Raw genomic sequence first — 24,895 nt, 5'->3', positions numbered from 1 at the left:
TGCTGCCAATGGCTGGAGTGCACAGGCAAGGGCCTAAGAGAGAGATGGAACAGAGAATCACCATGACTTGGAGGGAGAAGAATCAAATTTAAGATCTGAAGAGAAAGCATCCACCAGTGTAGGTAGACAGGGAATGCAATCCTATGAGGGGACTGCCCAGAAGAAAACATCAGCAAAGATAAAAATATATATTTAGAAGGCATTATGTTAGGAATACCAGAGAGGAGTATTTCCTAGCAGCAGGGAGGTTTACAAGTGCCCGGCTATTGAGCTAGTCAATCATATCAAAATTAGGTGGTGTGTTTGTGTGTGTGTGTGTGTGTGTGTGTGTGTGTGTGTGTGTGTGCGTGTATGTGTGTGTGTGTGTATGTTTCATTCCAAAATCCAGAGAGTGCTCGAGAACATGCAGCACATGAAACAAGCTAGGAGCCAAATTGGTTTAACACATTCACCACTGCAGTGGTTGAAAAAATAGCTCAGCAGTGAGAAACACATAACTCTACTTTGAATCACTTAGTATCTTGAATCACAGCTCATATATCAGGCAACTCACACACCTGCAACTCTACCTACGAAGAGTACGGCATTGTGATGTATACACTTGGCTGTCAACTTTACTACACTGGGAATAAACTAAAATCCAAAATTGTTTCGGGGGCACACTTTTGAGATTTTAATGCTTAGTTTCAAGTGAGTGAATCCACTTCTAGTTCCATCCTTTGAAGTAGAAAGACACACACCTTTGATACAGATCATGAGGCAGAAAAACAGACCTTTATTCTTAATTTTGAGGAGGGAAGACATCATCTTTCACTTAAACCATACCTTCTGCTAAAAGCCTATATAAAAACATTAAAGAAGCTTTTGATTTTGTCTACTTTGCCTTGCTAGCAAGTCTATTCCTTCATTTGACCCAAGCTACTTCTTCAGGATTGTTCTTAAGTGTGGATTGGATACCCAGTAAGGCTTTCTTGGAGAAATCAAATTTTCTTTTCTAAGCACGTTTTAATTGGAGATGGCATCTTGGTTAGTAATGAAAGCCTCCTGTGTCCTCTTTGCCCTCTCAATGCTGAGATTGTATGTTATTTGGATCTATGCAGGACCTATGCATGCTTCTAACATCTCTGAGGTTATGTGTACACAAGTCCTGTTGAATCTGGAAGACATATTTTCTTGTCTGTCATCCATATCCATTGACTCTTTTTATTTCACTCGCTTTAAATCCCAATCACTGCTTTCCCCCAATCACTCCCTCACCCAATGCCCACATCCTCTTCTCCTCTGAAAGCATAGCAGACCCCTCTAACGATCCCATGCCCTAGCACATCAAATCTTTGCAAGGCTAGGCACATCCTCTCCCTCTATGGCTGAACAAGGCAGCCCAGTTGGGGAAACATATTCCATGGATAGGTAACAACTTTAGGGATGGCTCCCATCCAGCTGTTGAGGATACACATTAAGATCTAGCTTCACATCTGCTAAAAATGTGCTGGGAGCCTGGATTCAGCCTATGTTTGCTCTTTGGTTGGTGTTTTCAGTCTTTGAGTAGTCCTAAGGGTCCAGGTTAGTTGACTCAGTTGGCCTTCTTTTGGAGTTCCTATGCTCTTCAGGGCCCTTAGTCCTATCCCCAACTCTGTCACAAAAGTCAAAGAGTTCTGTGTAATGTTAGGCTGTGGATCTCTACATCTGTTTCATTCAGCTTCAAGGTGAGGCCTCTCAGAGAACAGTTATGCTAGGTTCCTGTCTGCATCATAATAGAGTATCATTAATACTGTCAGTAAATGATGCTTATCCATGAGATGGGCCCCCAAGTTGGGCCAGTTATTGGTTAGCCTCCCTCAGTCTCTTGCCCATTCCCGATCTCTACATTTCTTGTAGATGGAGTATATTTTGTATGTAAAGTTTACATTTTCTTTCCTCCATCTGCCTGCTATGACTATTTTATTCCTCCTTCTAAGTAAGATTGCAGGATTCTTGCTTAGACATTTCTTATTTTTAACTTCTTTGGGTCTATGGAGTGTATCATGAGTACAGTGTGTTTTATAGATACTATCCACTTATAAGTGAAGACATACCATGCATGTCTTCTGGGTCTGGATTAACTTACAAAGAATATTTTCTGGCTATATCTATTTGCCTGAAATTTCATGACATCTTTGCATTTGATAGCTGAATAGTATTACATTGTGTAGATGTACCTCATTTTCTTTATCCATTCATAAGCAGAGTTATATCTAGATTCATTCTAGTATCTGGGTATTAGAAATAAAACTGGTATGAACATAGTTGAAATAAGTGCTGTGGTAGGATGGTGGACTATATTTTGAGTATATGCCCAGGAGTGGCGTAGCTGAGTCTTGAGGTAGAACTAACTATTACCAGTTTTCCAAAAAATCATGAAATTAATTTCCAGAGTGATTGTACAAGTTGGCACTGTCTCCAGCAATGGAGGAGTACTATCTTTGCTTCGCATCCTTCCCAGCATGCTCTATCACTGCTGATGTTTTGGGTTTTTGGTAGGTGTTGGTGGTGTCTCATTTTTGTTTTGTTTTTGTTGCCATTATAATGGATATAAGATGGAATCTTGGGGTCATTTTAATTGCATTTCCTTCATGACTAAAGACTTTGAATATTTCTTTCTTTTTTTTGCTTTTAATTATTTTTTTATTTTTTTAAATTTATTTTAAAAGACAAAGATAAAAGAAAAAAATTTAAAACATTTTTGCATAAATGTATACAAATACATTTTTGTCAGAGCTTGGCTTTCTTTTTTTTTTTTTTTTTTAAGGATTGATACTCTGCATTAAGGTCTTACTAGTTACAATGTGCAAAAAGTACATGTAAAACAGGATGTAACCCGGAATTAGTCAATGTTTTCTTGGTGTGTAAGGATTGAGCATAATGTTCTTTCTTTGTTTTGTTTTCTTTTTTTCTTAAGCTTCACACAGTCTGTGAGTTGTTTCTGGGGCAGTCCGAGTCTCTGGGGTTCGTATCCCACTATCAGTGACTGCATATTGTCTGTTCTTTTGTCACTGGGTTATCTCACTCAGGATGATATTCTCTAGATGCAACCATTTTCTTAAGAATTTGGTCAAATCATTGTTTCTGATAGCTGAGTAGTACTCCATTGTGGAAATGTACCACAATTTTTTAATCCATTCATCTACAGAAGGAAATCTGGGTTCTTTCCAGCTTCTGGCTATTATAAATAGAGCTGCTATGAACATTGTGGTGCATGTATCTTTGTTGTATATTGGAGTGTCTCTGGGGTATATGCCCAGAAGTGGAATAGCTGGATCTTCAGGTAGTACTATGTCCAATTTTCTGAGGAATCCCCAGACTGATTTCCAGAGTGGTTGTATCAGTTTACAACCCCACCAACAGTGGAGAAGTGTTCCTCTTTCTCGGCAACATCTCCAGCATTTGCAGTCATCTGAGATTTGGATAATGGCCAATCTGACTGGTGTGAGGTGGAATCTCATGGTTGTTTTGATTTGCATTTCTCTGATGGCTAAGGATGTTGAGCACTTCCTTAGATGTTTCTCAGCCATTCAATATTCCTCAATTGAGAACGTTTTGTTTAGCTCTGTACCGCATTATTTAATAGGGCTGTTTGATTCTCTGGTGTCTAGCTTTTCTGAGTTCTTTGTATATCTTGGATATTAGGCCTCTATCTGATGTGGAGTTGGTAAAGACCTTTTCCCATTCTGTTGGCTTCCATTTTGTTTTCTTTACAATGTCTTTAGCCTTACAGAAACTTTGCAATCTCATTAAGTCCCATTTGTTAATCTTTGACCTTAGAGCTTGAGCCATTGGTGTTTTGTTCAGAAAATTTTCTCCTGTGCCTATATGTTCTAAGGTTTTCAATACTTTCTCTTCTTAATAGTTTCTGTGTATCTGGTTTAATGTGGAGATCTTTGATCCACTTACACTTGAGCTTTGTACAAGGAGATAAGAAAGGGTCTATTTTCATTCTTTTGTATGCTGAGTTCCAGTTGGACCAGCACCATTTGTTAAATAGGCTGTCCTTTTTCTATTGAATGTTTACAGCTTCTTTGTCAAAAATCAGGTGACCATATATGTGAGGGCTCATTTCTGGATCTTCTATTTTATTTCATTGATCCATGTGCCTATTCTGGTACCAGTACCATGCAGTTTTCAGCACAATTGCCTTGTAATATAACTTGAGGTCAGGGATAGTGATTCCCGCAGATGTTTTCTTGTTGTTGAGAATGGATTTCACTATTCTAGGTCTTTTGTTATTCCAGATGAAATTGGGCATTGATCTTTCCAACTCAATGAAGAACTGGGTTGGAATTTTGATGGGGATTGCATTGAATCTGTAGATTGCTTTTGGTAGGATGGCCATTTTTAAAATGTTGATCCTTCCAATCCATGAGCATGGGAGATCTTTTCATTTTCTGAGATCTTCCTCAATTTCCTTCTTTAGAGGTTTGAAGTTCTTGTCATACAGGTCCTTCACTTGCTTAGTTAGAGTCACACCAAGGTATTTCATAGTTTTTGTGAGTATTGTGAAGGATGTCTTTTCCCTAATTTCTTTCTCCACATGTTTGTCCTTTGAATATAGGAAGGATTCTGATTTGTTTGAGTTAATTTTGTATCCCGCCACTTTGCTGAACTAGTTTATCAGTTGTAGGAGTTCTCTGGTGGAATTTGTTGGGTCACTTAAGTACACTATCATGTCATCTGCAAAGAGTGATGTTTTTACTTCTTTTTTTCCCGATTTGTATTTCCTTGATCTCCTTTTGCTTTCTAAGTGCTTCTTGGCTATTTGAGATTTCTCTGTTTAGAATTCTCTGTTTAACTCTGGACCCCATTTTAATTGGTCTATTAGGAATGCTGGTGTCTAACTTCTTCAGTTTTTTCTCTCTGCAACCTATTCAACATACTTCTCTGAGCCCTGATTGAAAGCATTTCTAAGATGTTACCCCATTTAGTAATTAATGTCTAAAAAATCTCAAGATAATGGTAGGTTCATTTCATAACTGTTGGATCACTATTACCCCAACATGCCATGGACATCACTGTTGTAAATCATGGTGTTTGTATTTTGGCTGGTAGGTGCATGTCTCCTGTGGTAATGTACATAATACCTTCCAGCACCATGAACAATAGCCAGTACTGGTGAAGGCTGTAGTTAGGCACAAGCTTAACTTCTCTATGTTCACTAAGATATGTAAATTTTGTAGTCAGCAGAAGGAACTTGCCATCCATTTATAAAAAGCATTCAATAGACTTAGCAATAGCCTGTGTATTGTTGGTAGGATTTATTGGATCTATTAGTAGGTTTTATTAGTCAACTACTAAGCTGAATGCAACACTCTCCTCACACTAGAAGTTATACTTTATGGAGAAAGGAGCGTAGTTGGGGAATTGCCAGTTATTTGGTGACTCCAATTGACTTTATTTTATATATGATTATATTTTAATAAGCTTCTACAACAAAAAGTTTCTTATATGTCCCCCACATGGTCCTTATAGATAGTTGTCCTTCTTATTCTGTCTTGTACACCTCTCTTCCATCTCCCTGTACATTTAGTATTCTGACTCCAGCCAGTCTTCTCCCTGTTGCCCCATTACTATGTATTCTATTTTCTTTCTTCCAGATCCTCACCTTCCCACTGGTCCCTTTCTCTGTACCTTACTTCTAAGGTTTTATGGATTGAACCATGCTTCTCGATGGCTTAAGAGTATAAATCCACATATAAGAGAAATCATACAAACAATGTTGTAATTTAAATTTATAGTACATTTTCTCAGACAGGTAATAATATGTTCATACCTATACCTTCCTAAAAAAACAAATGCAATTAGAAATGCCTGAAAATATTTGTCTTTTATGGACACACATATACTATATATGATTTCTACTAGAATATAAAAAACTTGGATTTAAATTTGGAGTATAGTGTGGACTACAGAGTCATAGTGATTGATGTGAAAAATGATATTTTTATATGATAGCATTGTACTCTTATGTAATTTATATAAACAAACAAGAGACTCATTTTGCATCTTACATGCTGATAAAAGATGACTAAAGATCCAGCAATATTCAAAAAGCCATAAATCATCATGAAAATCAGTACAGGTAGTTGTGCTTAGGGAGGAGTGTAACATTTTTAAAAAGCAAATCCCAGTCTTCTGCCTTCCCCATAGTCTGATAGTATAGAGAGGTGTTTAGCAGCCATGAAGAAAGATCCTGGGGTTGAGGCAAGCTACCTGTAGACATTTACAGAGCGCTATTTAAACAGACTGCAGGCTGTGTGCTGCTTAGCTGTTGTTTATTCCAAGAATCTTCTTCCTCTAGCCAGGTCAATACAGGATCCAAACAGTGCTTCTCCATAATTATTCCTAGGCAACAACAGAGCAGAAAGCTAGAAATGAAAGTCTCAGCTGAATAGCTTCTTCTGAATTGACAAATGCCCTTTTGCACCACTCAGCACCCCCTACTGTAACATTAGCAGACACTGAATAGTGCCAAAAAATCTTGACCAATCTTCAAATACAAAAACAAATCTTTTCTGAATTTGTAGATTAGAGTGAGAAAGGGATGTGGAAGAGGACTGGATACTGGGCAGCGTAGGACCACTATGACTTACAGTGTTTCCCAAACAGCAAACAGCATAAGGGAAGAACCAATAAGCCCTTGTTAAAAAGACATGAAGAAACACAGGGGTTGAAAAAAATAAACCAGAGTTTAATTTCTTCTTTAAATTCTTCCAAAGGATTATAGTTTTTGAAATAAAAACATAATTTAAGAAGCAACAGAACAACGTGTATCTGTTTATTTTCTCCCTCATATCATTTTTCTTCATCCTGTATATGGCTTCCTATCTAGTTGCAGGTCATCCAGAAGCCCAGCTGTGTTGTGGTCTTTAGAGGCCAGGCTGTTGAGATGTGGGTAAGTGAGCCTGCTCTGACAGAATCCATGATGGGGAACACACAATTAGAATTTATTCTCATCAACACTGACAGTTCATTAGTATGAATATTAAATAATAGGCTACATTACTATTAAAATGCTAAATAAGTGTGTGCATGTATATATAGTAAATAAAAATATATATACTATACACTAATAGAAGATTTGAATTTAAGAAAATATAGTCTTGCTCAGACATAACGACATACACTTGTAATCTGAGCATTGCAGAGACAGAAGAAGAACAACTGCACAAGTCAGAGGAAAGCTGGCCTACATAGTGAGTTTTAGAATATCTAGCACAACATAGTTAAATTTAGCCTCCGTACTAGGAGTGGGTGCAACTCAGTTGGTAGACTGATTGCCTAGTATGAAGAAAGCTTTCACTTTTTCTTGGGCATTTTATTAACTGGGTGATTAATCCTAGCACTTCTGGGATTGCTGAGAATTTCAAAGTCATCTTGCCTAGATAACAAGGTTTGGGACAGCTTTGAATGCAAAACATCTTGTAAGGAAATGACAGAACATTATGTTTCCACAATACAGAGAAAGGGAAAAGCAAACTTAGATGGTGTTGCTGCAGAATCAATCTGAAGTATGAGTCCAGTATTTAAAGGCAAGGTTTAGTTAATTTGTACGTTATTTTATGTCAATAATGTTGATAGTGTGGCTGAGAAATTTTTATTTCCCTTGCCAGTAAATGATACCCCAAACTCTGTGCATGTTTGTTTCATTTACAGCAGTACAGAAATCCTGTTCAGTCCTTTTCCAGTGTCTTTGCATTTTGATCATATCAGAACCAGTTCATTTATGCCAAAACAAAAAAGAAAATTATAAGTTTTAAGTTTAAAAAGCCCTATCTCAGTTTTTCTAAAACACTCAATAAAAGCAACTTCCTAAGGAAATGGTTTATTTCAACTCAGGATTCCATGTTATGATCACACATTACAAGGAAGCTGTAATCATACATTGGCAGGAACTCAATGCAATTGGAAACATAACATCCATAGTCAAGAAGCAGGAAGGACTTCTTCATTTATGCTCTATAGGAACTGAGTTTTAGAATGGCACTATTCATAGTGGCTTAGATTCCCCCATCTCAGTTAGCATCATCAACAACAACAACACAAAATAAAAACCCACTTTTGTGACTAGAAAACTATATTCCAGGTGATTTGTTGGTTTTGTCTAGTTAACAATTAACATTATCATAAATCCTAAACTTAAATTTCATTTCTATTACTGAATCTACCAATTATGTTTCTCCTCCTCTGGGACTTTCTGGTGGCTACACCCAATTCCCCATCTACCACTGCTATACATTTCTGTTCAATTTTTTGACCCTCTGTACATCTCCCCAACTCCTCCCACACCTGGTCCCCCCACCCCTTTTTGTCTTCCTCTCCTCTCTTTCTCCCAAATTTCTCCCTCCCTCAACCTTCAGTGATTGTTTTCTCTGCCCTTCACAATAGGACCAATGTAGTCCATACTTAGATCTTCCTTCTTCTTGGGCTTTGTATGGTCTGAGAGTTGTATCATGGGTCTTCCTAGCTGTTGGCCTAATCTTACCAGTAAGTACATACCATATGTGAACTTACTTTTCTGACTGAGTTAATTCACTCAGGATAATTTGTAGTTCCAACCATTTGCCTGAAAATTTTATAAATTATTGTTTTTAATGTGTGTAAACGTATGTTAATGTTTTCTGTATCCATTCCTCTGGTAAAGGACATCAGGGGTCATTTTCGCTTCTGGCTATTATAAATAAGGCTGTAAATCTAGTAGAGCATGTGTTCTTGTTATATGTTGGAGCATATTTTGCGTATATGCCCAGGAGTGGTATAGAGGAGTCCCATGGTCCTGTGAAGGATCAATTCCTCAGCATAGGGGTATGCTAGGGTGATGAGATATGGTGGAGGACTACCCTCATAGAAACAGGGGGAGGGGTTGGGATATTTATGCAGGAGAAACTGGGAAAGGGGTTTTCAAAAGAAAAGGGTTGCCTGGAAAATCCATAATTAAAATAAATAAAAGTGATGAGTGTAAGTAATATGGTATAATATGACCCTTTGTTATGGCTGACCTCTCCGGTGCTGTCGATAAATAATGCAATTTTCCACACAAAGCTTATTATAGACAGGCATGTGACACATTATCTTATTTCATAGGCACTATTATTATTTCCATCTGTTAATGAGGAAATAAAGAGAGGGTGTCTGGATACCTGTGCTGTCCTTTGTGGTACCCCAGTGCTCCCTACTAATGGGTAATCTTAATTCTGAGCCTGTGTTTTAATTATTACTCCCTACTAACTGAAATTCATATGAACATAATAACTCAAAAGCATCCTTTCAATGAATGCAAAAAAGAGTATGAAGAATAAAGAAAAACAAGAGAAGTAAAAATGAGAGAAACAAGTTTCTGTCAAGAAATCTAGGAGTAGAATAGAAACATGGATATAAATCGAGACATCTTCAGCTACAAGAATTTCTAAAAATGAGGAAACTATGTACTGAAGCAAAGACGGTCTCATTAACAAACGGTGCTAGGAGAACTGTATATCCATATGTAGCAAAAGAAAATTAGATCCCTGTCTCTTGCTTTGAAAAAAAAGTCAATTCCAAATAGCTGAAAAAACTTAAGATCTGGCTCTCTGACACTCTTAAGGAAAAGAGTAAATACCTCAATACACAGGCATAGGCAAGGGCTTCCTAACAAGACTCCAGTAACTCAGAAACAATGCTGGCAATTGACAAGTGGGACCTAATAAACCCTAAGAGCTCTGCATAGCAAATGGAACAATTAATCAAGTTAAAACACAGAAATCTGTGTTAACTACATATCTGAAAAAGGATTAATACCTAGAATAGGTATAGAAGTAGAAAAATAAATGACAAGAAATCAACAACCCAGTCAATAAGTGGGCACAGGAAGTGAGAATATAGTTCTTAAAAGTGTCTTAAAAGACACTTGGACAATAAACTTGCAGGAGAAAAAACATTCAATCTCATTATCCATCAGAAAATTGTCAGTGAAAAGTACACTGAGATCCCATCTTACCTTGTCAGAATGGCAGTCATTAAGAAAAAAAATTAATCTGAAGATAGGGACAAAGGAAAGACTTAAAATGAGGTGGTGAAATAAAACAGTTGAACTTTTACTGAAGTTCATATGGAGGTGTCTCAAAGTAAAATAGAATAATCTAAAACATGAGCCAGTCAGAAGGACTCTACCACAGCATATCCCAAAGATACTTGTACACCAAAGATTATTAAAGTACTGTCCACAATAGCTAAATTATAGAACTTGCATAGGTGTCAGCCAACAGAAGAATAGATAAAAATTATATATATATATATATATATATATATATATATATATATATATATATATACATGTATAGATTTTTTTAAGTTCTAAAGGAAAAATGTTTTCATTTGCAGTATCATGGGTTTATGTGGAGCTAATTTTATGAAGTGAGTATTCATTCCCAGATTTGATATCTCTCATTTGAAGTGTTCAGGCTTTATACACTTATAAATCATACACACACACATATATATATATATATACACACAAACACACAAATACAGGTGTGTGTGTGTGTTTGTGTGTGTGTGTGTGTGTGTGTGTGCATTTGACTGTCAAAAGAAACAATGGACTAGAGGACAGGGAGAAAACGAAGAGTAGTAGGGCAGGTCCATAAGATATATTTAATGCATATTATATATATATATATATATATATATATATATATATATATATATATATATATTTGTACAAAAATTTTCTTTTTAAACCAGTAATCCCTTATTTAAAATAAAGTACATATAAAGAAACCTTACTTTTAGAGATTGAATATGTATAAAGAAACACTAACACACAAACATAAACCACTTAAAAAGTTTAAATAACATCCAAAGAAAGGACAATTCCATAAGTACAGAATTACCAGGATATGGTAAGTCTTCTAAGTTGTAGTATAATGATTATAATAACAACTATGTATATCCTATTTCATTGGCTAAGACCTTGGTCACAGTCCACTTCATGATTATAACTGGAGAGATTAGAACAGTTAACATTATAAATACAAAAATGTTATACAAAGATGGATGAATGGATGGATGGATGGATGGATGGATGGATGGATGGATGGATGGATGGATGGATGAATGGATAGATTGATGAATCCTTGTCTTGATAAGGCACCAAACAACTTTAAAGTAGTATTTCTTATAATGACCATGTAGAATACACAAATAGAACACGAAATGATGACTGATGAGAACATGATAGGCTGTGATTTTAAGAGTGCCATCTTTCTCACATAAATTTGTCAATTCTGAAAGCAAGTGCTTACAAATATGTTACTGTTTTCTCTTAGCAGCTGGCTCAAACAATACAAAGACCTAAAAAAACTATGAATAAGACATATTTGGCAAGCCATACATAATATAGGTACTAAATAAAGTATAACTAATTAGAAAGAAAAACACAAATAACTTGCTAAAGAATTTTAACTTCATAAAACCGTCTAGAAACTTTGACTATCCAGTGAGCATACTGTGGTGTTGTCACTCAAGAGTTCTGCCATCACCAGTTTTAATGGGAATTTGAAGAGCTTCATGGCAATTTGATCACTGTTTTTAAAAAGTTCATTTTGTAAAAACATGCAGTGATGTTCTGGCACCAACACAGATTTTCAGAATTTCTCTTACCAAGACATATGAAGAATATAATTGCATATAACATATTTTAGCCCCAGAAGCATAGTCAGAGCAAGCCATTACTCTTCCATATTCTCAATACATCAATTTTCTCATTAGACTTTTCTGGCACAGTGTTCCACCCATATGTGCTCCTCAATAATAAAAGCTTACATTCACTGATTACTATGAGCAATCAATTCCTTAAAAGCTATTTTTCAGTTAGGGTTCATATATGCAGGAAAGTATGTAGGAAAATCTGAATTATCATAATTAGCCATGAAGTTAGAAAATAAAGAAAACAAGTTGAAAAGGGTGAAGGAGAATGTGAGTGCAATCATTTGATGCCTCTGTTGGCATAGATAGAATCATCATTTCTCCTGCCAAAATTTAGCATGTCTTAATGAATAAACTAGCCATTTTTTCATTTCATGGTTGTTTTTTCCTTTCAGAATATGGTGGGTTAGTAGCATTGATTTCAAAGGCAGGAAGATACTTAGCTTTACTGATATTTCGTACCTTGATGAGGATTATTCGTGCATTCACTTCCTATTGCTGATAAAATGACCACAGATTTAGCTCCTGATAATAATATTTGTTACTGAAGTTCTATAGATGACAGGCATTGTTTGGAACTCTCCAAACTGAAGTCAAATTTTCAGCATATTGTGCTCACATCTGGAGATTCAAGGTCATTAATTTTTTTTTGATACTGTGATAAAGGAGACTCTGACTATATTCACAGTCCGCAAGCAAAGTGTATATGAAAGTAGTTATCACAGTCTAGCCAAAGTATTACAGAGTGGAAGAATGCTGCTATATATTTATAGTTCTATGATCATGAAACTGGCTCTTCTCATTGACTGTTATTACAGCTTCTGAAATGATGCTTGTTTCACAGTTGTTGGCAGAGTTTTAAACCCTTGAAGTTGCAGAAGCAAAGATCCTTAGTTTCTTTTCATCTTAGTTGAGGGGCATTCCACCTGCATTTTTGGGCTCATGGTTTGGAAAAGAAAACTTTTTGACCAGAATGTGTTTTTTTTTTCACTCACACTTTCAATAACAGAATTAAGAGAGACAATAATAACACACATATTTCCAGTGCTAGGCATAAATAATACAGTGATTTATAAAAATAAAAATTGTGTGTGTGTGTGTTCTACTGCCAGCACTGCAGACACTGCCAACAGCAATGGAGCATGTGGTTACAACCGAATGAGGTGGTAAATTTCACTTTAGTGCAGTTTGGGAAAAATAGGCATGAAAGAATTCTTGCATTCTAAAACCATGTATTCCTAGCAGAAATCTTACCTTTCCTATAATAATTTAGATAAACTCTTTTTGGGGATATTTCTAGGCTTAACTATATACAATAAAAAATTATGGTGTTTTAGATATTTAAAGAGAAATTGAGACTCCAGAGAAACACGAAGTCCCAAGACCAGTGGGGTAAAGGGCACAAGAACACATTACTGAAAGGTATATGAACATTTAAATGATAGTTTGAATGAAGTGGTGAAAATATTGGGTAATGTAAATTAAGAGATGGTGATGAGTTAGCTCAGCAAGAAGGAGATGATGCAAATGTGCTTATATTTAATAAAAATCAGGACAGACAGAAAAATGAAGAATGTGTTTGATATGCTTCTTGATAATTTCAATCCAAAGAAAGTTAGGGCTTATAGGAATACAAATAAAACTTTCAAAACCAAATTCAAAGAAGAAAATTTTTAAAAATTAATAAATGTAATAGGAAAGCAAGCAACCAGAGGACAATTTCAAAAGATGGCCTTGAATTAGAACAGAAGGAATACTTGGAGCAGTAAATAACATTGAAAAATTAAGGACAAATACTATATTGCAAGGTCAAGAAACACTAGAAACAAACTGGGAATAGATAATATCTCCCTCCTTCCTATACAATCTACATAATGGTTTGAATAAGAATGGGCCCTATAGATTTAATCATGTGGTCACCAGAGAGTGGCACTATTTGAAAGAAGTAGGAAATATGGCTTTGGTTTAAGAAGTGTGCCATTGGGGGGGGGGGGTTGAGCTTTCAGGTTTCAAGAGACCAAGCCTTGGTTCCATTTTCCTGTTGTCTGCAGGTTTACATGTAGAACTCTCTGTAACTTCTTCAGTACATGTCTGCCAGTTTACCACAAATCAGTCTTTAATTCATGATGAGAATGAATTAAACCTCTGACTATGTATGCAATTCCCAATTAAACACTTTCCTTTGTATAAATTCCCATGGTTATGCTGTCTCTTCATTGTAATAGAACACTGGCTAAAACAAATGTTTCTACGAGAGATCAGGGCATTGTTGTTACAGGTCTGTAATGGCTGCTTGTTAGTGGAATACAGACTTTGGAATTTTGGATTAAAATAGCAGCCAAATGCTTTAAATAGGGCTATGGGGTCTCAGTTCAAGAAGTTTCCAAGGAGAATCTGTAACCTCAATAGCCAGAAGAAGGCATCAGATTCCATATAACTAGAATTTAGATGTTTTTTAGTTGTTACATAGTTTCTGGAATGGAATTTAGGTTCTCTGGAATAACCACTTCACCAGCCTTATGGATACCATCTTTATAAATTTATTGGAAATAATATTAATCGTGTAAATTCTGAATTGGTTAATGATAGTATTTCTGAGAACTACACTATCATTTTAAATGCCTTTATTCAAGCCATTCTAAGAAAGATACTCAGATAATATTTTGCTAATGACTAAGTACAATAAACTTTATTTTTTAAAACTGGTTATTCAATATGTGGATTTTCAAGATCTTTTGATTTCTCTGCTTCAGGATATTAATTGCTTATTAGAGAGTGGCAAGAAAGGGGAGAATAGCAACCACCTCAGCCAGTTGTCAATGTCCATAGTTTAAATGTATTAGTAAAGAGGATGAGACCATGGAGAGTAAACAATGATTTACATTGCTATATTATACCACAGTCTCATTACCACAGATAATGGCGAATGAACATTATTATTTCCTTGTCTAAGTATTAATTTGGGGAATTTTCATCTTGTTATCACTGTAAGTATTTATCCATTCACACATACACTTCTGAAGCACATATGGCAATCTGTCACTAATAATGTAAACATAAATAATTGTATTGCTAACCAACAGCAAGACTGAACATGTACCTTGCAGCAGATGTTCATACTGTTGAAACAATACTTTAATAGCAATGAAATAGTGCAAAAGTTTAACTTAAATTTAAAGGAGAAAATAACCTATGAGAAATCCAAGCATAATAATTTCAGCTAATGTAACTCTTTGTGGAAAACTTTAAATATGTAAAGATTTTTGTCTTTCCTTTTAAAAACCTCTATGGAGTTTAGCATTTTTTAAATTTTTCATTACTAACACTACTACTAGTGTCACCATCCTCTGGTTATGTGCACATATATATGTGTTATGTGAATGTTTCCTTGCACAAGCCATAACATACAAGTGAAAGTCACAGAACATGTTTTTCAGGTCTTTATAAATTGTTTTAAACATATTATGATCTGTGTATGACTGTCTGCGTATACACATATACAGATGTAATATGTACTGTGTGTGCCTGATACCAGCAGAGGGAACATGAGGACATTGGCACCCCCTAGAACTAAAGTTACAAATTATTGTGTCTTGCCAGGTGCTAGGAACAAAGACTTGCTGTTCCTGGGTAAGTACAGCAAGTGCTCCCAAGTACCAAGTCATCTGTCTAGCCAACTCTTTCCGTCAGACTGGGACAGTATTGCTCTTGCTTCTCCTGCTGTGCAGGACTTTATCATGTAGGCCAGCAGTTTTCAATCTCCCTGATGCTGTGGCCCTTTAATTCACCTTCTCTGGTTGTAGGGACTCAAACTCAAAACAATAATAGAATTATATTATTTAATCAGCACTCAAAATATAAACTTGAGGTATCAGTAGCATTATTATTTTGACACTATTTTAATTTCATATTTAATTTACATATAGTAAATATATAGGAAAGTGCATAGCTATGTGATTCAAAATGAAGAAAGCAGGGGAAAGTGCTGGATAATTCCTGAATGTGTATCACCGACACTTGTTATGGCCACATCAACAAGCCCATAGTCTCAGATCTATGAAGTAATGAAAAATCTTTTCCTCTTGGAATGAAGCTCAGAAGGAAATGCCAAATCCTTCCGTCTGGTATATGTGTGGGTATTGGTGGTTCATATACAAAATATCAAGCATAGACTATTTCCTTCTGGAAATGTTTAGCATGAAAACAGCTCACCTATAGAAACTGTGACTACTGAGATTAGCTCAGTCTGTCTTCTTGGTTCATGTGTACCCATACACCCTGCCTCCTTCTTTATGTGTAATAACACCACATCTCTGTTCATCTGTATGCAATAACTCTGCTTCCATGTTTAACTGTATTTCATAAGCATTCTGAACTTCTATAATGCTGTGGATTTTTCATCTAAGAGCCCAGACCACCGAACATCGCTTTCTTTCTACATGTCTGTGGGCCTTCATGTCATTCATTTCTTCTCTTCCCCTAATTAGGTCAAGTCCCTAGAGATTGGGCATAGGCACAGCATCAAGTACTAGAACACACTTAGTGTACCTGGAAAGTCAGAGTGAGCAATGATATTGGCAGTACTCTCAGTGTCCTGTTTTACTCTGTTCCTGTCACCACATTCCCTACTTCCAAAGATGTCCACACTTCAGGGCTCTGAAACCATTAACACTCTCTTCCTGTCTCTGCCTCACCATCTCAGTCTTTTTTTGTCTTTCGGTTTGTCTCTGTCTGTCTGTCTGCCTGCCTGTGTCTATCTGTCTGTCAGTGTCTACATCTGTGTCTGTCTGTCTTTTTCTGTCTGTCTGTCTTTTTCTGTCTGTCTGTCTCTCTCTGTCTCTGTCTCTCTGTCTCTCTGTCTCTCTCTCTCTCTCTCTCTCTCTCTCTCTCTCTCTCTGTGTGTGTGTGTGTGTGTGTGTGTGTGTGTGTGTGTGTGTATTTCATTGCTATGAAGGGACAACATGACCAGGGCAGCTCTTATAAAGAAAAGCATTTAATGAGATTGCTTATCATCATGTTGGGAAACATGTCAGCAAGCAGGCAGAATTGGTGCTAGAGGAGCCAAGAGTTCTACATCTTAATCTGAATGTAGCCAGGAGGAGAGTAGCTTTTACAGGGAGCCAGGAGAAGGCTAGAATTCCACACTATGTAAAGTTTAAGAAAATAGAACTCAAAGCCAACTCCCACAGTGACACATTTCTGCCAACAAAGCCACACCTACTTTAACAAGGCCACAACTTCCAATAATGTCATTTCCTATGGGCAAGGCATTAAAACATAGGAATCCATGGAGGTCAAACCTATTTAACTGGCATGTGTTCATGTATATGCCAGTTGACACATATGGAAGGCTGCTGATGTATGTTGACATATGTAGAGGGCAGAAGAAAGAAGAGAGAAGAAGGTGCTGATCATCTGGTACTATCCACCTTGCTTTTGGATCAGGATATCTCAATAGGATCTGGATCTGAGAATTATACAAGGCTGGCTGGTCAGTGAGACTCAGAAATTCTGTTTCTTCCTTCACAGTACTGTATGCCCTAGTTGGCTTTTTACAGTGGGTTCTATGAATTCAGCTCGGGTCTTTGTGTTTTTGTAGCAAACAATTTACTTACTGAACTATTTCTCAAACCCATTGATTAGCTTTTTCATTGAAATTTATATTAGTGCAATCATACAGAGAGTCATGAGAGGAATCCTATTCTCCCTAGCACATTGGAGCAGAGCCTAAGCATTTCAAAATGTTGTTGGAAATGTTAGTCTTGTGTGAGTTCTTTAGTCTTTTTCCACAAGCACCCTTTTGAATCCGACCAGAAGTAGGCTAGTTGGGGATTTGAATGATAGTATACAAACTCTTCAGCATTGCAGCCAAGAGCATAGAACTATCATCTGAATTCCCCTCTATCTGGAAACAAACTCCTCTGCTATCCCAACAGCACAGATGTTTTGAACACTATGTTAACTCTGAGAACACACCAGTTGAAAAGACCTATGTTCCAAAGTCTCAATGTCTATTCCGGGAAGGCTTGCCCCAATATGTCTACTCGAAGCAGCTTGTTACAGCCTTAGATGGCAGCAATCACAGGCAACACAAGAGTTCAGGACCATTAGATAACCCAGAAGCCTTTGTTTCTAGATGAAACAGTTCACTTTCCCAGTAACTCAAGTGAAAAGCTGATGATTGATGGAAAGTGAGTTTTTAGAAATACTCACTGGTTGGTGAAATAAGCATGTGCTTATTCCTGGCTACATAAACAGACAGCAGACAAAGGTATTACAACATTAGGCCCAGTAAAAGTCTTCTCCCAAATTGTGGTTTTTTTTGCCAACTTTCCATTTTTTTATGTCCTACACAGATAGGTTTGCTGAGCTGGCAAATAGATGAAGGAAAAAAAAAAACAATAGAACAGCAAGAAAAGCAGTGGATACCTTGACAGGGCCTGTAGCAAGAAGAAGGCAGCTGCAGACCAAAGCAGGCCTGGTAACTTTAAGAATATGATGGCACTGACTTCTTCCTGTAGCTGCTGCAGAAAGCAGCTACTGGCAGTTAAACCATAGGCCTCCAATTGTGCGCCATTGTTGAAGTATCCTTGATGTTACTGGCTTTTAAATTCAAGAAACACAAGTTTCTATTCTCTAGACATGCTACTATGAGCTTCTGAACTTGCTTTCCTTTGATTTTCATGATCCTAGGACCACCAACTTTCAAATAGCTCCCCCACCTACTTATGACTTCCAGTCATGCACAGCAAAAGGACCCCAGTAATTTTACTTATGAAGTAAAATGTGTAGACATTCAGGTCTAAAATTTCATTTAACCATATTATTATTGTGCACATTATATTTATCAGCATAGTGTTGTGACTATGCCTTATCCATCATGATTATTGTATAGATTCATCACTGTCTCATTCTAGTACAGACATCTATCTGCATCCTACTGTTGAGGATGTCTGTTCATGTCCATTTGGGGACATTCACCAATTTCTTGTACATGAGCATCTGCTGATGAATATTTGAATTCACATTTTAAGCTGTGTATATATTAGTGCCATTGCTGGATAGCACAGCATAAAGCACATGCAAACAGGTGTTTAGATGCCTAACTGAACACTATTGTGGCAGTATGTGAGCATTCTTATGTGTTCTGCAAACTCAGTATCATGGGACTTCCTGCCCTTAGCCTTTTAACTCAAAAAGTATTATGCTCTTATCTAATCTTTGAGGCCACAGAAAAGTGAAAGTAATAAATAAAATAATCCCCACACAAACATTTGGGTCTGGTATTTATAGAAATGAAACAGGGGTGAATGTTGACATTCAACAATTTTTCATCAGTAGCAATGGACTTGCTAAATATCTTTCTAGTAATTCTAAAAACTACATTCAAAATCTATTATGTATTATCAAACTAAGCTTGTCACTTACACAAACTTTACATATATATTCCACCAAACAATAGTTTCTGAGTCTGTGAGAGAAATAAAAGTGAAATCTACAAAACCTGAAGAGCTGCAAATAGGTTTTATTCTATCTCTCAAAGTCATATACTCGGAAGAATCTAACATTTCCCTTTTATTCATTCATTCACTCATTCAACATTGATATTACTGAGAAATATGCGGGATGTTACAGGGACACAATCAAACAAACTGTAGGACCTGTTTTCAAGCAATTTAAGACCAGTGACAAACTGAAGGGCCACATGTATTCTTACAAGCCAGTAAAATACAAGGGTATTACTGAATAAGAGAAGGAAGCCACACTGAGAAACCTTCCCATTGTGATACATTTAAGCTGATTTGTGGACTGAATAGAAAAGGTATCACCAACACAGGTTTAGAGTGTTTGATGCAATTGCTCTCAGTGCTCAATTTCCTTTGCTACCTTCCCACAAAGGCTAGAACTGTTAACATTGTTGAATTCACAGTCATTTCTTATAATAAACCAGGGTTCTGCTGAGCTGTCTGAGCTCTCATCTGCCCTTCTGCTACTCCTTGAAGGAACCTATGAAAACTCTGAAATCTTTTCTGTATCATTCTTTCTCAATTGAACAGTAAAATCCCAAGTTTTCAAATGTACAAAAAGGATTTTAAAAGGGTGTGATGAAGTTTAAAGAATGCTGTTCTAAGTAGAAACAATAAGAGACCTACCTGGGACAAAGATTCATGAGACAATGTAACCAGAGAAAGTGTCATGAGCTTCCTGTCCTCTCAGCTTATCTCAGGATGTTTCTGGCACTCAGAAGACGCAGAGACAACTGAGGTAGAGAATTACAATGTACCAAAAGCATAGACAGTGTCCTCTCCAGGAAGAAGGAAAATGGTTCCAAGTCATTAAAAACAAAATAAGTGTTCCATACAAGCATAGGAATTTGATTGAAAAAGATCACTTTATTCACAAGTGTTCCTACAATTATTAATACAATGTAGCTTTTTTTTCAAAAATAAAGATGTCAAATTACCTTTGCAATAGTTTCCAAAAGGTAAAGGTAAGCAACAGTTCTAGCAAAAGAACTGCACTGAATCATTCAAGGTGTTTTAACTTCCTATCAATGTGACAGGATCAGAGTTGTCATTCTGAAGGGAAGAGGAGACACAGGGGATTTTCATGTTTTGTTTTATTTAGTGACACTGAAATTACTTGTTGGGAGATGTTTATTGGAAGACACACGGACTCGGCACAATTCTGGCCCAAGGAGATGGAATTTTGTGCAATTTCAGAAGTCAATGGAATTTTACAAATGCTCTCCTGTGCATTATTTCATTATTAGTATATCCCTACTAATGAAACTAATCAGCACTTCTTGAAGCATTGAGGACCCAGATAAATGCCAGCTCATTTCAAAACCCACCAATGTTAAGACAGTTTTACTATTAGTAATTGTTGTACAGCTCCTCTGCAATGATGTTCATTTACAAAGGTAGAAAATCTCCATCATCAGGAGTTTGACCAAAATCAATAATATTTAATTATAAATTAAATATACACTCAAATACATAAATGTGACTGAACTATGAGAAATTCAGAAATCAACCATTTGCCATTTTAAGCAAATATAGGTAAAACAGAATTTGTTTAATGTCACAAATATATTGTCAGTACTTTCAGTGGTATAATAAAATTTCAATTGAGTAAATCAAATAAAAAGTAAATTAACTTCTGAGGTTATAAAACCTTTTTGTAACAGTCTATATTTCTATGTATAATAAAGTGTATGTGTGTGTGTGTGTGTGTGTGTGTGTGTGTGTGCCATTGTTGTTGTTGCTACTGCTGCTGCTGCTAGAGACTGAAACCATGGCCTTGGGGCTTTGCAAACTAAAAGCTAGTTAACTAGTGCTAGGCTGCACTTACGTTCCAGTCCTTTGTCTTTTGATAATTGTCATTCTCACGGAAATTATATAATATGGTTTTCATTTGTATTGTCTTAACAAATTTTGATGTTAGATGCTGTCCCTACCTTTAATGGACATCTGAATTCACCCTTTGGAAGAGGGTCTATGTAGACTTAAAGTTCATTTCAAAATCAAATGTTTAATGTGGTAGCTATGGTTATATTTAGTATTCAGTTTGTAGTTTTATTTATATTCTGAGTATAAATTTCTCTCTGGATATACAGTCCACTAATAATTAATTCTATTTTATATGTTCTCTATATTGAGTTCATAGCCTTTAGAACCAAAACACAATATAAAACATAAATTTTTTTACTCTCCATGATGACTTTTCTAAAACAACTTTGGCTACTTACTGCTTACTGTGTCTATGTTTAGTATCAACTACATGTCAATAAACAAACAAATATCAATCAAAGTAGAAATATATCCTAAAATATTTAATTTAATTTCAAAATGTGATTTACAGAAAGTCATTATAAAACCACAATATTCATGAATAAAAAATAAAAAATAATAAGTATCTGCCAAATGTACATTCAAATTTTTTTTGAAGAAACTATTCCTACATGTACTGGGGAAAAATTTACTTATTGCATTTTTTTTTGATCCAATATGTGTTTATTAATATTTATTTTAGGGAGATCCAGGGACACAGGCCTGGTAAGACTGCACTGTGAGTAGCCAGGGCACAGAGAAGTGTGCCCCCCATTGGTTCAGGGGAGCAGGAACTCTGCCATAGGGTCTCAGTTTCCACCCAGTGGGCCTGTGTCTGCAGAACAGGCACTCAGGCCATCTGCCACTAGGAACAGCTGGGATTCAGGGACACAGGCCTGGTGAGACTGCGCAGAGAGTAGCTGGGGCACAGAGAGGTCTGGGCCGAGAGCTCGGAAAGTGCAACTCCCCTGTTCCCTGATTGGTTCAGGGGAGCAAGAACTCTGCCATAGGGTCTCGGTTTCCATCCAGCGGGCACTTGCTTGCAGAACAGGCTCTCAGGCCATCTGCCACCAGAAACAACTGAGACACAGGGACACAGGCCTGGTGAGACTGCACTGTGAGTAGCCCTGGTGAAGAGAGGTCTGGGCTGAGCACCAGGAAAGTCCCTCCACCACCACCCCCCCCCCCCCGTTGGTTTAGGGGAGAAGGAACTCTGCCTTAGGGTATCTGTTTCCACCAGGGGGCAGAGGGGGGGCGTGCATGCAGAACAGACACTCAGGCCATCTGCCACCATGAACAGCAGAGATCCAGGGACACAGGCCAGGTACATGGGAGAGACCAAATATCAGTGATGGCATATTATGTCTGTAATTTTGTGACTGGGTTATGTCACTCAGGATGATATTATCTAGATGCATCCATTATCTTAAGAATTTCATAAAGTCATAGTTTCTGATACCTGAGTAATACTCTATTGTGTAAATATACCATAATTATTGAATCCATTCATCTACGGAAGGACATCTGAGTTCTTTCCAGCTTCTGGATATTATAAATAGGGCGGCTAAGAACATTGTGGTGCATGTGTCTTTGTTGTATGTTGGAGCATCTCTGGGGCATATGACCAGAAGTGAAATAACTGTGCCTTCAAGTAGTACTATATCCAATTTTTTTTAATAGGGTAGTTTGATTCTCTAGTGTCTAACTTCTTGAGTTCTTTGTACACCTTAGATATAAGGACTTTATCAAATGTCGGGTTGATACAGATCTTTTTCCAATCTGTTGGCTGCCATTTTGTTTTCTTTTTTTTTTTAAACGACTTTATTTTTCAAAACAAAGATAGATGTAAAGATTTTAAACATTTTTTGCTTAAAATTATACATTTTTGTCAGTACTGTTTTTTCAGACATTAAAATAAATTTTACATAAAACCATGTGAATATGTTTTTTAGTCGGTACTTGATTTTTTTCAAGGGCTTGACAGTATGCATTGAAAACGTACTAGTTGCAATAAGCGTAAAGTACATGCAAAACAAAACGCAACATGGAAATAGTCAAAGTCTTCTTGTTTTGTAAATATATGTATAGTTTTTGTTTTCTTTATTTCTTGGACTTCATACAGTCTGTGAGTTGTTTCTGGGGGAGTGCAAGCCTCTGGGGTTAGCATCCCACTATCAGTGACTGCATATTATGTCTGTTCTTTTGTGACTGGGTTATCTCACTCAGGATGATCTTCTCTAGATGCAGCCATTTTCTTAAGAATTTGGTTAAGTCATTGTTTCTGGTGGCTGAGTAGTATTCCATTGTGTATATGTACCACAATTTTTGTATCCATTCGTCTTCTGAAGGACATCTGGGTTTTTTCCAGCTTCTGGCTATTATAAATAGAGCCGCTATGAACATTGTGGTGCATATATCTTTGTTGTGTATTAAAGTGTCTCTGGGGTATATGCCCAGAAGTGGAATAGCTGGGTCTTCAGCTAGTACTATATCCAATTTTCTGAGGTATCGCCAGACAGATTTCCAGAGTGGTTGTATCCATTTTGTTTTCTTGACAGTGTCCTTACCCTTACAGAAACTTCACAATCTCATTAAGTTCCAATTGTCAATATTTGACCTTAGCGCACAAGCCCTTGGTGTTCTGTGCAGGAAATATTCTCCTGTATTTATGTGTTCTAAGGTTTTCCCTACTTTCTCTTCTTAATAGTTTCTGTGTACCTGGTTTTATGTGGAAATCTTTGATCCACTTGCACTTGAGCTTTGTACAAGGAGATAAGAAAGGCTCTATTTTCATTCTTCTGCATGCTGAAAGCCAGTTGGACCAACACCATTTGTTGAAGAGGCTATCCTTTTTCCATTGAATGTTTACAGTTCCTTTGTCAAAAATCAAGTGGCCATATATGTGAGGGCTCATTTCTGGATCTATTCTAAATTCTATTCCATTGATCCACTTCCTTATCTCTGTACCAGTACCATGCAGTTTTTAACACAACTGCTTGTAATATAGCATGAGGTCAGGGATAGTGAATTCCCGCAGATGTTTTATTGTTGTTGAGGAAGGATTTTGCTATTCTAGGTCTTTTGTTGTTCTAGATGAAATTCCAAATTTCTCTTTCCAACTCTATGAAGAATTGAGTTGGAATTTTGATGGGGATTGCATTAAATGTGTAGATTGGTTTGGGTAAGATGGCCATTTTTATAATGTTGATCCTTCTAATCCATGAGCATGGGAGATCTTTCCATTTTCTGATATCTTCCTCTATTTCCTTCATCAGAGATTTGAAGTTCTTGTTATACAGTCGTTCACTTGCTTAGTTAGAGTCACACCAAGGTATTTCATAGTTTTTGTGACTATTGTGAAGGGTATCTTTTCCCTAATTTTTTTCTCCGCATGTTTTCTTTGATTATAGGAAGGCTACTAATTTGTTTGAGTTAATTTTATATCCAGCCACTGTGTGGAACTTGTTTATCGGTTGTAGAAGGTGAAATTTTTGGGGTCTCTTATGTACACTATCATGTCATCTGTAAACAGTGATGTTTTTACTTCTTCCTTTGTATTTTGTAATTTTTGATTTCCTTTCGCTGTCTAATTGCTCTATCCATGAATTCCACTACTATGTTGAATAGGTAGGGGGAGAGTGGGCAGCCTCTTCGATTCCCTGATTTTAGTGGGATTGCTTCATGTTTCTCACGGTTAAGTTTAATGTTAGCTATTGGTTTGCTGTATATTGCTTTTACTATGTTTAGGTATGGGCCTTGGATTCCTGTTTTTTCCAAGACTTTTAACATGAAGTTGTGTTGAATTTTGCCAAATGCTTTCTCAGAATCTAGTGAGATGACCATGTGTTTTT

The sequence above is a fragment of the Micromys minutus genome, assembly GCF_963924665.1.
Source record: "Micromys minutus genome assembly, chromosome: 15".
NCBI lineage: Eukaryota > Metazoa > Chordata > Mammalia > Rodentia > Muridae > Micromys > Micromys minutus.
This window is presented reverse-complemented; position numbering follows the sequence as displayed.